An 11,896-nucleotide genomic window follows, 5' to 3' on the forward strand; every position below is an offset into this window, starting at 1 on the left:
TTGTAACATTTTGAACTGCATGCATTACGAGGAAAGTGGTAACCTTTTGGAAGACATGATAAATGATTAGATTTGTGATGACGTGTCCTTTCAGTTTGGCAACCATTTGGTTTGTGATTAAATAATTCAACATAAATAGTAAATGTCAAGCATGTAAAACAAGCTTAGGTCTAATCAGTTTTCACATTATGTATATTATAAATCCTTGTTGTGTTTTTGATATCATATTTTAAACATTGTTTTTGACCGGGAGGGGACAAAATGAAGTTCAAGTTGTTTTATTCTATAGTGCAAAATACCTTCAAAATGCACGTTCACATTACAAAATTACTTTAAATCATTATAGATGTGATCTTTCTAAAAGTCGGGTCAAATCAAGTGTGGATCTCTAATCTTAAACCTGACTGTCGCAAAGGCTAAAGCTTCAAAACATAGAAGAAAGTGCACTTTCCAGGTATAGGTTTTTAAAGTAAAACTTGAAGTGCACAAAATTCTCATTCTTTTTCTACACAACCAACATCCGAATCAATGAAGATGAAAGGGGGTTGTGAACGACAGAGTAAAAAACTTGTGTCCCATATAAAATTCAAACAAGTATCTTGATAAATTTGTGGCAAGTAAATGTTAACGTTCATAAGATAGTACGGACCTTCAGTCTTTCTTAGATATATCCTTTGAATTTAGCAATGGTTTTGGCTTGCAGTTAAAGTAGAATCAACGCAAATAATTGTTTGAATAGATTATGATGGCATGTGACAAGTGATTTTTATGACTTATGTTCAAGTATGATTATTTATCCTTCATTATATGTCATAATGGGGTGATGAATCATATTGTGGTGATATAACATACATGATGTGATTTTGTAATGAAGCATGTTATTTAAATAAGTCTTTGATAGATTATGATGGTAGTGTATTATATGTGTTCATTGGAAGTTGTTGTTATACAAATGTTATGTTCATTGTCCATGGTCGATGCATAAGAACACCTTAAGCCTTTGAGACGAGATATATGATGGTCCTTGGACATGCAAGGAAGCACGCAGGGCAAAGTCTTTCTCTTAGGATCGGAGATATTGAGACATATCATTCCCAAACCAAGTTCAGTACTAGATCGGTGATCATGCCATGACAGGTTGATCTTTTCTTGGTCTTAGTGCGATACTGAGACGTATCGTTCTTAAGCCAAGTTTGGTACCAAGTCGGTGATCATGTCATGACGGATTGGTCCTTTCTTGGTCTCGGTGCGATATTAAGGCTATTGTTTCCTATCCGGATTGGACTTAGGCCGGTGCTCAACATAATTGGTCAAGCCATAGATTCTTGTTTTATGCTCGGCATATTTATTAATGTATTTTAGATAGGTCATGAGACATACTCTGCTTGGCACGTCATAGAGACATTCATACTTGATTAATGAGTAATATATAAAATTAGTTGGACGATGGTATGCCCGTGTGATCACTAAAGACCCTAATGTGTTTTACGCGGGGTGTGAACCCTTCCTAATGCATTTTATGCGAGACTACTCGATTAAGTTTGGATGCCCCCAAGTCAACGGAATGCCATTGGTGGATGGATTTCAGAATGAAACTCCTTACAGGAATGTTTTCTGGATGCGTTTATGCAAGACAATACTATGCTGGATGGGCTAGATGATACCTGGTTACGCCGGATGACTGCAAATCTTTGGGTTGGCCTTGGGCCCTGAGCGGTCATAATAATCTAAAAGCATGGTATTGAGATCAATATATGAGCAATTTTGGATTATTGCATGACATGGATGCATGATTATAACATATTGCACGTGTTTGTGTTTGACTTGTGAATATGCAAAGTGTTATAAGAATTGCTTACGCGCTTTGTTATGATGGCTTAAGAAGGTAAGAAGATCATTCATATTTATAGTTAAGGCAAAGCATGGGTTGTTTTGCTATTAATCTACCATCGATAGATAACTTGCATGTTTAAGGCGTTTTCGAGGTGAATGACTTCCCTACGCAAGGTCTAGGGAGTTCACTCATTGAGTTTATTGCACTCCTCATTGTTTAACTTTTTTAGGCCCTAATTATGGCTATCCAAGCCCAAGCCAAAGTACCTTGAGATAGATGCATACTAAATGCGTAGGGGATACAACTCTGAGAGGTCGCCCTCATAGAATAAAGGTGCTAGGTTAACCCCACCCCTGGTTCTTGGACAAGTATGAAGGAATCCATTACGTTAACCCCACTTGTGTGTTCTGATGTATGCCTTATACTATCTCTATTGTTTGTTAATGGTTGGGAGATGTTTATTCTGCTTCCACTTGCGTATAATAAAACGATAAAATGAATGGGTCGATGACACGTTCGATGACACGTCTTGGGACGTTGTAAGAAAATGACCTAAGTGGAAAGCAATGGCACTGGTTGTTGCAAGCCTAGAGCAAGTTGGGGCATGACATAAATAGTGAAGAATCTTTGGATGTCTATAAATTTCTTCAATTGTCCATTGAGATGTAGTCTATTGGGCGAAATTCCGAGTCTACGATTTTGTGTAAGGATATACCAATCAGTATTGATATCTTTATCTAGTGAACCAAAACCAAGGATTTTTGTAGTGATTGATCACTGGGGAAAGAATTTTTTAATGATGGGTTTGCGTCGATCTCTTGTGGCAAATGTATCTCTAGAAGTAGAGTTAAAATACAGGGTATGTGAAGTCCATTTTTTTTTTCTGGAAGTACTAGCTCTAGTTTCAATGAGCGCAATGATAGAATTAGGCTTGTCATATTTGGATGTGTATATTTTGGCAGGGAAATATGAGAGAATAGAGGAAGTCTATGCACAAAGATCTTGGATTATTGGTGATCGGGGCTATTCAACATCATTATCACAAAGTGATACTCTAGTTTGCCTTTTTATTTTCTGGATCAAATGAGAATTTCTTCCTATGGCTTTTGGATAATTTTTAGAAAAAAAATGATCTTTCTCGTTGCAAACATAGCATTTGTCAAAAAAATTACGCTTTCTAGGAGAACCCCATCTAGAGCATTTTTTTGCAAGAATTTCATTTTCACCTTCTCCCATTACCAAAGGAAAATCTTTTGAAGGGCTTTCGCTTCTTGCATCTATCACCACAAGATTCTTTCTTTGAGCATCTGATTATTAACTTGGGTTTTCGGCAAGCCCAATTGAGTTCTTTATTGCTTTGAAAATAACTGCTAAAGGCCTTTTAGCGAATACAGAGATCATCAAGAGCAAGATGTAATTCTTGTTGAAGTTCTCCAATGTGAACATCAATAATTTGTTTTACTTGGCCTGAAGAGATCTATCCACAAATTGTCCAATTTCTTTCGGATAGAGGACAAGAATATTTGCTTCAAATTTGGACTAGCTCTAAGAGCATAGAATAATTTAAGCATTTCTTGGAAATGCTTATTCAAATGCTTTTCTCGCAAAGAGCAACATTTTTTCTCAAAAAATTCTCTTCTTCTAAGCTCAAGAAAATCTTTTAGCTTACCAATAAAGAAGTGGTGGATTACACGGATCGTTTAATGGAAATCTCTTTGGAGTGAAAATGCCATTTGATCCCGATTATTATAAGTTCTCTACTAATCTTTTAAGCTTCCCGTAAATCTACTCACAAAATCGATCAGTATATCAAACCAATTTCAACCATTAAGCTCTCTAGTATTGAGCCAAGTATGAAACTCCTATAATCTTTTTGGCCATTTTGAGTATAGACTATCATTGAGGGTGAAGTAACATTTTAAGGTTGAAGACTTATGGTCTGGGTTTAGGTCATAAAGGTGCCGTACTTCTAGCTAAGATGAATTTGATTGCATTTCTGCCTTAGGGGGATAGCAATAAAGATAGCATGTTCAAGAGACTTTGGTGTTTCTGGTTCGGAGTTTGAAGTGTTTTCGTAGGAATAGGAATCTAATTTTGAAGTCAATTTAGAGATGTTTTGTTTGGAGGAGTGTAGCAATGGTTGAGACCTCTTGTTGACTTTGGTCTCGCAAAAACGCCTCAAGTGGATTTGAGATCATATGGGCAAAGGAGGCTCTTGGAAAGGTTCCAAAGCTGGCTTCTTTTCCTCTTTTAAATTCTTTTGCCTTTCCATTTCCTTAATATGATTTCGAAGTATAACAATATCGAAGTAGCTAGAACTAACACCAAGACTTCTGCAGATACTAGAAAATATGCAATAGATTTTAAATGAAGAGTTAAAAAAAGAGAAGATTGCATACAGATTTTATAGTGGTCCGGTTTAGATCATGTCTACATTCACTCTCTTACGTTGATAGCAGACTGGTTGAACTTCACTATAGGATCAACAAAAGATTACAACTTATGAGTGCAAGCACTCAGTGGTAGAACTCTTTGACTTACTAAGTCACTCTTTTTGTGTTTATCTCTCTTGATGACAATTTGCAAAGCTCAAAGACAAAGACAAGTGGTTGAGAGAAGCTTCAAACGTTGGAATTCTAAATTCAGGTTTCTATGTCCATCTTGATCAAATGACCTCCTTTAAAAATCCTCAACACCATACTAGTCGTTGATATTCTCTAGAAAAATTTCTTCCAATCAAGTTGTTGGAAAGAATCCATCAAAGGGATCTTGTGGACATTAGAAGACAGGATTGAAAATTTCACTAATTCTAGTTGCTCATACAATTAGAAAATAGGTTTTCATAAGTAGAAGTTCCTCGTGAAGAACTTATCGTCATATTGATCTTATCAATTTGTGATTGACTTAATCAATGTATATGTATAAGGAAAGTGAAGTCCTTGGCCAGAAAATAATCGTTGAAAGAAATTGTTTCCAGAAAAAGTTCATTCTGAATTTTTGTCGCATGTCACTGAGTTTGGTTCTAGACTCTTTCTCGTTCTGGACACAATCTTTTTTGTACTTCGTTAGAGTGGGAAATACTTCTGGGATGGAATAGGCTTAGACAATAGTCTTCGATAGATCCTAAAAAACAATGTACTTCGTTAGAGTGGGAAATACTTCTGGGATGGAATAGGCTTAGACAATAGTCTTCGATAGATCCTAAAAACAACTCACAAGCAATTTGTACTTAAGATAAGCATTAGAAATAGAAAGTTTTGTCAACTTCAAAATCTTGGTAGGAGTTTTCTAAACAAATGTCATTTCGATTTGTCTTTGGGGCTTCTTCAAATATTAAAGTAATCGATGTAACCTTAGGAGGAATCACTTCCATTTGAGTTAAACTCCAAGGTTGAGAAAATGGGTCTGAAGGAAAAATAGACTTTCCTCTTGAAGAGTTTGATCTCTCTCCTTAATTTTTCAAATTTAGCCGTTTCATCCTCTAGATAATGATAAGAAAGACAAATTTGCTAGATTCCATCTATTGTAGTATCTTTTGGAACATCTCAAGCAATTTATTTGTGACCAGAGCCATTTAATCAACTTTCTAGTCAACATGATCAATAATCTTAAACTAGTACACTTATACTAAATTTATCCTTTGTTAACTTTTGCCAAATTTTACCATTAAATTTATTGATGTGGATGAAGGGTGGGTGCGGTCAAGTGGCTTCGGTGAGCTCGGTAATGCTTGGATGACGATGAAGGGTGGTCGACGGCTGCAAGGGGTGTTAGCTGGTTTCTCTGGTTCTTTGGCTTGTGTTGCAGCAACAATGGAAGCTAAGGAAGCAAGATGGAAGAAGGGCTATTGCTGGCTTGAGGGGGACAAATGGCCACCAAAGTCTTCTCTAAATATCTCAAACACTCAAGTGTAGGCCCCCAATGTCCACAGCTAAGCCCGGTTGCCTCATCCCCTCCAAATCTTCCTCAAGAAGTCAAGGATGAAGTTGAAATGTTGCACCCCACAAGACATACGAATTTCCAAGCATTTCACCTTCAATTCAACTCAATTCCTCTTCAATTGGCCTCAAATCAATGGCCAAATTTCCAAGGTAAGAACCCACATCAAATTCCATGATTTTCCTCATCATTTGATCCAACGAGAAGGTCAAAAGTGCACTCAATTTAGTCCATTCGGATTCTTCAAACAATTTCACCAAATTTTTATTTTTTGCCGAAAATCTAGGCTCGCCGAAAATTCTTCAAATGATGAGTCGACATTTGTAATATAAATCGTGACATGACTGAATTTTCAATTTATGAAATCAGGTTCAATTTCGTGGTCAATTTCAACCGGACACGATTTTAGTATGACTCAACCTACAAGAAAGTTTTAGGAATATTTAGCGCATTTAACCCATGGTTGATTATTTTTGATCCACATTGTTTATCTTCGACTCATAGGCGACTCTCGGTTGTCGTAAAAATCTCGAGGTTTTAAATACGAGCACAAGGTGTGACATCTTGAAAATTCAGTTTTGTTTTCAATTGAATAAGTCGGGCCTTTCATCGATGCGACTATAGTACTTTCTCTGAGATGGCCACTCACGAGATAACTAGCTTATCAGGTGAAGTTGTTAAGGAATATAATCGCAATAGACTTGAGAATTCGATCAAAAATCGACTACTCAACCGTTCGATAGTCAGAGATAGGTAAGTTCGACCGAGATGTGCGGCTAAATGTGGGTGATCCTACTAATTTACAAAATTCTCGTCGATCAAGACTTGACCAAATTTTGTCGTTTTCGCGCCCGGTGTTCGTATTTGAAATCTTGAGATTTTCACGACAACCGGAGACACCAATGTGTTGAAGAGGTACATGTCACTCGAAGAAAATCGACCATGGGTCAATTGCACTAAAAAAAATCATAAAAGCTACCTAATAGGTTAGGTCACGTTAAAATCGCGTCAGATTGAAATCAACCGCGAATTTGAACCTGATTTCAAAAATTGAAAGTTTTGTCATGTCATGATTTATTTTAGGAACATCGACTCACCTTTTGAGGAATTTTAGTTGACTTTGGGATTTTTACGGAAAATTGATTCGGGCGAGTTGGAAAAGAACGGAAATTAGAATGGGCTAGTTTGAAAGGATTTTTGGCCTCTGTGTGAGCTATTTGGTGAAAGAAAATTTTGTGGGCTTTTTCTTCAACAAAATTGGACATCAATAAGAGAGATTTGTTAAGAAATTGGATTATGGGAAAAAAGTAAATAGAATTCGGAATTGAGGAAAATGACCAATTTTGCTGTCCAAAGTTGGTTATTTGGGGGAATTCGCATGCAAGAAAACAAGTGAGGATCAAATATTTTAGCATGGAGATTTTTTGGGACCAAATTGGATGAAATTGAAGTCCAAAATGGATAAAATTCGTAGGCTAGTGGGGCTGTCTTATTTTGGCCTTCAATTGGACTTCAAATTGTGTAAGTTGGTGTCGAAATTGGTCTTGGATGACCAATTGATATTATCGGTTGAAAGCGAGCTGAAGATAAGCTTGAATAAGCACTCAAGTATTCAAGATTTTTTGTGTTTGATTTTCTTTTTTTCCTTTCCCCTTCATTGGACTCCCTCGCACACGTCTCACTCTATTTCCCTCTCTCTCGCACGTCTTCTCCCCCAATCCAACAACTCTACTGTGGTCTTCGATTTCTTTTTCCTTTGACTTTGTGGGCTCCATCTTATCCTTCCCCTCTACCGACATCTTTCCCTCTCTCTCTCTCTCCCTCCCTTTCCCTTTTATTTTTTGCACGTTCATTCCCCCTTGGCTAACACACTCTGTCCCCCTTATCCCCTCTCTCTCCTTCGGTCCCTCTCTCTCATCCCTTCTCTTTTGCTTTCTATTTTGTCGAAGACTTTAGCCTGCATGTTCTCTGCCCCCTCCATCTTGTGCCTCCATTTTCCCTGTAGCAACCCATCGAAGCTGCCACAAAGTCCATGCCTCCACACTTAGTCAAATTCCAACCCCATACACACCGAAGTCAACCCACCAAACTTCTCTCTGCCTCTACCCTTTGTCACATGCTTGTCCTTCGCTCACGCCAACCCCATGATCACCATCTCTCTCTCTTGGTCTTTGCTATGATCGACCGCTCCATTTCCCTTCCACCAAAGCCACTGGCTTCATCTGCTCGACCAAGTCGTGCCGCTGCAACATCGTTCATCCTCAAGGCAAGCAGGAGCTAGCCCACTTGGACAGACTAGCAACCCCCTTCAAGACCACAACAACAATAAGCTTTGTGGGGCCAATTTCGGCCTCGATATGGTCCTCGTTGATGCCACCGCTTTGGAGTTTATTGGTCACTGTTGTGTCGCCGTCGCCGTGAACCGGTTTTCGCGTTAATCTAGTGAGTTTACTTCCTAATCCTGCTTAGGAAGTTAACGATACTTAAAGATTGATTAGTTTAGGTTAAGCTTAGATTAGGCGGTTAGTTAGAACATATTAGTGATTTAATGATTTGATATTGCATGTTAGGTGGTTATAGTACCGCAATTATCAAGTAGATAAGCTGTAGTATTTATCCAAATAGGTTCAGAAATTTTACAGGCCCATCTCGACTTTTAATTAGGCTTTTTCGGCTTAAGTGTGCATTTTTGCTATTTATTGGTATTTATTAATTAATTTTGGTAATTAATTATTTATTTATTTTTCAAAAATTAGACCAGGATAGTTGGTGACTGGAATTTCATGCTAATTGCATTGGTGTGATTGATGTATTTAATTGACTGTTATTTTGTGCAATTTGATCAAATTGTAATTTTGGGAATTTATCCCAAAATTTAATAATTTCGATATTTAATTAGAAAATCACCGGGTGTCGGTTTACAGTGCCAATTTTTTTTATCGACTTTATAATTAGTGGGAGTTTATAAAGTAAATATATTATATTTTTGGCGGAGGCTGACCGTGTACCCACACATAATTATTTTGATCGGGTATGATAAAAGTGATAAAATGGTTGGTTGGGTAGAATGGTATATTATATCAGCCTGAGAGCTTGGTATATTAGCTTAGAGTGAGCAGTATACCCTAATTATTGTACAGTTTCGGTGAGCAATTACGTATCACACAGCTTCAGTGAGTAATTAACTACCGCACAGCTTTGATGAGCATTGGTCATATACTATATCAGCCTGAGGGCTTCAATATATCAGCTTAGGGTGAGCAGTATACATGGTTATCAGTTTTTTGTAGGCATTTCTATCTATATTCAGCTTAAGGGGAGCACTCCTTGATGTGATCGGACTTTATAGATAGTATTGAATAAGTTGATCGAGAGATGGTCTTGATGACATGGAATTGACTTGGTTGATTGATCGATAATTTAATTTGATTTGATGACTTGAGTTGACTTGAGTTGATTTGAGTTGAGTTGAAATGATTTGATGATTATATGAACCGTACTGAATTGCAGAACGGAATGGAGGCAAAGGTAAGTCCTCTTACTCGTGTTTGTGCTTAGGTAGCCCTTAGGGCATATTTTCTTCCTAGTCGGAGCTTAGGAGGTGAACTTGCTAAGACGTCATCTCATCCTATTGTGAGATCACATTTTCAGGTCCTTAGATGGCAATTGAGGAGGACTCGAAGCTCCGGAGTTTGATGTAGAGGAGATTGAAGAATGGGCGAACATGTTTGACTAGCGGGTCATAGGACATTTCCCTTTTTGTTAAGCTGATCTTTTGTAAATAGCCTAATATTGTGTATAAACCTGGAGTGTTACAAAAGGTTTGCTTTGGTTGAGAATTGTTGCTTGCTTTTCTATCCCATCATGTTGTTCTCTAGGGATCTATTATTCGCTTACGTATGCTCATTAAAATGAATGGGTCAGCGACATGTCTTGGGACGTCGCTACTTAATTGACCACTAAGGGATGGGCACGTGCTCGGAGGATCGAGGCGTAACACAAGGTACATAAATGATAGAAAAATCACTTTAGTGCTATTGAACAAGAATTTTGCAATCAGGTGGAATCACCCACACTTTAATACATGCCTTTGTCAAATCGACTTGTCTCCAATCTCTAATCAATTTTGACAGTGCCATATTGACCCTTGTAAATTATCACGGTCGAGTAGTCGATTTCTGATTGAATTTTCAAATCACTCACGTTTATATTTCTTAACGGCTTCGCCTGATAGATTAGTTATCTCCGAGTGATTAGTTCAGAGAAAAAGACTGTAGGCACATCGATGAAAAGCCCATTTCATTTACTCAAAAGCAGGGTTAAAAATCAAGATGTCACATTTACCTTATGGATTTCCATGTAAACTTGTGATGTCACCATACCATGTCACTGTTGACACCTAATTTTTGTTTTCAAATACATAAAAAAAAAATTAGAAAAAAAAGAAAAAAAAAAGAAAAAAGATAAATAACAAAACAACAACAAAAAATAAAAGAAAAAATGCCTATTTTTCCCTTGCACGGCCCAGGCCTGTTTCCCCTTTGGCTAGCCCACGCAAGCCTTCTCCCTCCTCCATCTTCGCACATGAAACCCTGGAGAAAAGAGAACATCATCGAGAGACAGGGAGGAGAGGAGGCGGAGAGAGCTGGAGGGAGAGAGTTGGAAAGAGGGGCGAGAGAGGGAGAAACAGAGAGAGAGAGAGAGAGAGAGAGAATGCAAGGGAGAGACCATCGCACGACTGACAACTCGCCGCCGTGCCTCCTTTCCCACTCCAAAACTCCAACCAGAGGAGACCTAAGAGAGCCGAGCAAAAAAAAAAGAAGAGAGAGAAGGAACGGAGGGGCGGAGGGCAGCGGCGGTTGCAGCTTGTCGCCGTCCGAGCTCGTCACCTCAACTTGACGCCGTTCGAGCCGGTGCCCTCCGAACGCCGTCCCCCTGCAGCCTAAAGTTGCGACGCTGCCATTTCCCTCCTCGCCGCGACACCTGACACTGCTAGAACCTGACGCTAGAAGCCATCGCCACTGCTTGCTGTTTGCAACACCTTCGAGCAACCCTTTGTAGCAGTTCGTCTCAACCACGGCACAGTAGCTCGGCACTGCGTCCGAGGGCTGCTTGCCTCTGTCCGTGATGACTTAATGCCCCCACCCGTGATGACTCATCGTGCTCTACCTGTAGCCTGACGCCGTTGCCCTCAATGCCAGCAGATCCAAGGCTGGCCACCGCGTCTCCGCCTCTACTTCGCCGTCACGGCCTTAGCCGGAGGGGTCACTTATGCTGCCATCGATCATACCACCATCGTGCCATCACTTGCCATGTCCTCACCGCAGCTGAGTCACCACCTATGCCATCACTCATTATGTCCCAACCGTCGTTGAGTCAACGTTGTTGCCGTCATCGCCATCAAGCCCGTCGTCGTTGTCGTCACCGTTGTCGCCGTCAAGCTTGTCATCACCATCATTGCCTGTCCACCTAGCCTACCCAGCTCTGCGAAGGAGCAGGGGGAGAGAAGAGGCAGAACCAGGTTGGGCGAGCCCTCGAAACCAGGTAGGGTTTGGTCTTCGAAGTGGGTCGGCCTTGGGTCGCTCTTTCGGATAGAGTAAAATCGAACAACATCCCATGTGCAAATTGAAAAAATTGGCAGTCACTTTTGACAACTCGAACATTGAATGCAAGTTCTAAACACTTTGATTTGGCCCTATTAAACACATGATTTTGTTTAAATCTCTAGTTTTGGACTCGAATTTATTTTGAAAAAAAAAATTCAAGTTGTGATTTTATATAGGGGTACAAAAATTGAAATTGCATTTTTATCAAATTTTCTCATTCTCACATTTTGGGACTAAAATGCAAAACATTTTGTGTACAAATTTCTCAAAATAGAAGTCAATTCGTTTTTCTAGGAGTAAAATTATAAATCAATCTTTCAAAAATCAATGATACTTTGGTGTACAAAACTTTTGGAATAAAAGTGGTCATTTGATTGATGGCCGTGGATTAATCATTCTAATGTCTTCTCTTATGATAAAACCTTGGCGAAATACTAAAATCTTGTGATATGAATTGTGGGGGCATGTACTGTCGCCTCGATTTTATTGTAAGAAGCGACCTCATTGAGATATTATA

The sequence above is a fragment of the Eucalyptus grandis genome, chromosome 5 (genome assembly GCF_016545825.1).
Source record: "Eucalyptus grandis isolate ANBG69807.140 chromosome 5, ASM1654582v1, whole genome shotgun sequence".
NCBI lineage: Eukaryota > Viridiplantae > Streptophyta > Magnoliopsida > Myrtales > Myrtaceae > Eucalyptus > Eucalyptus grandis.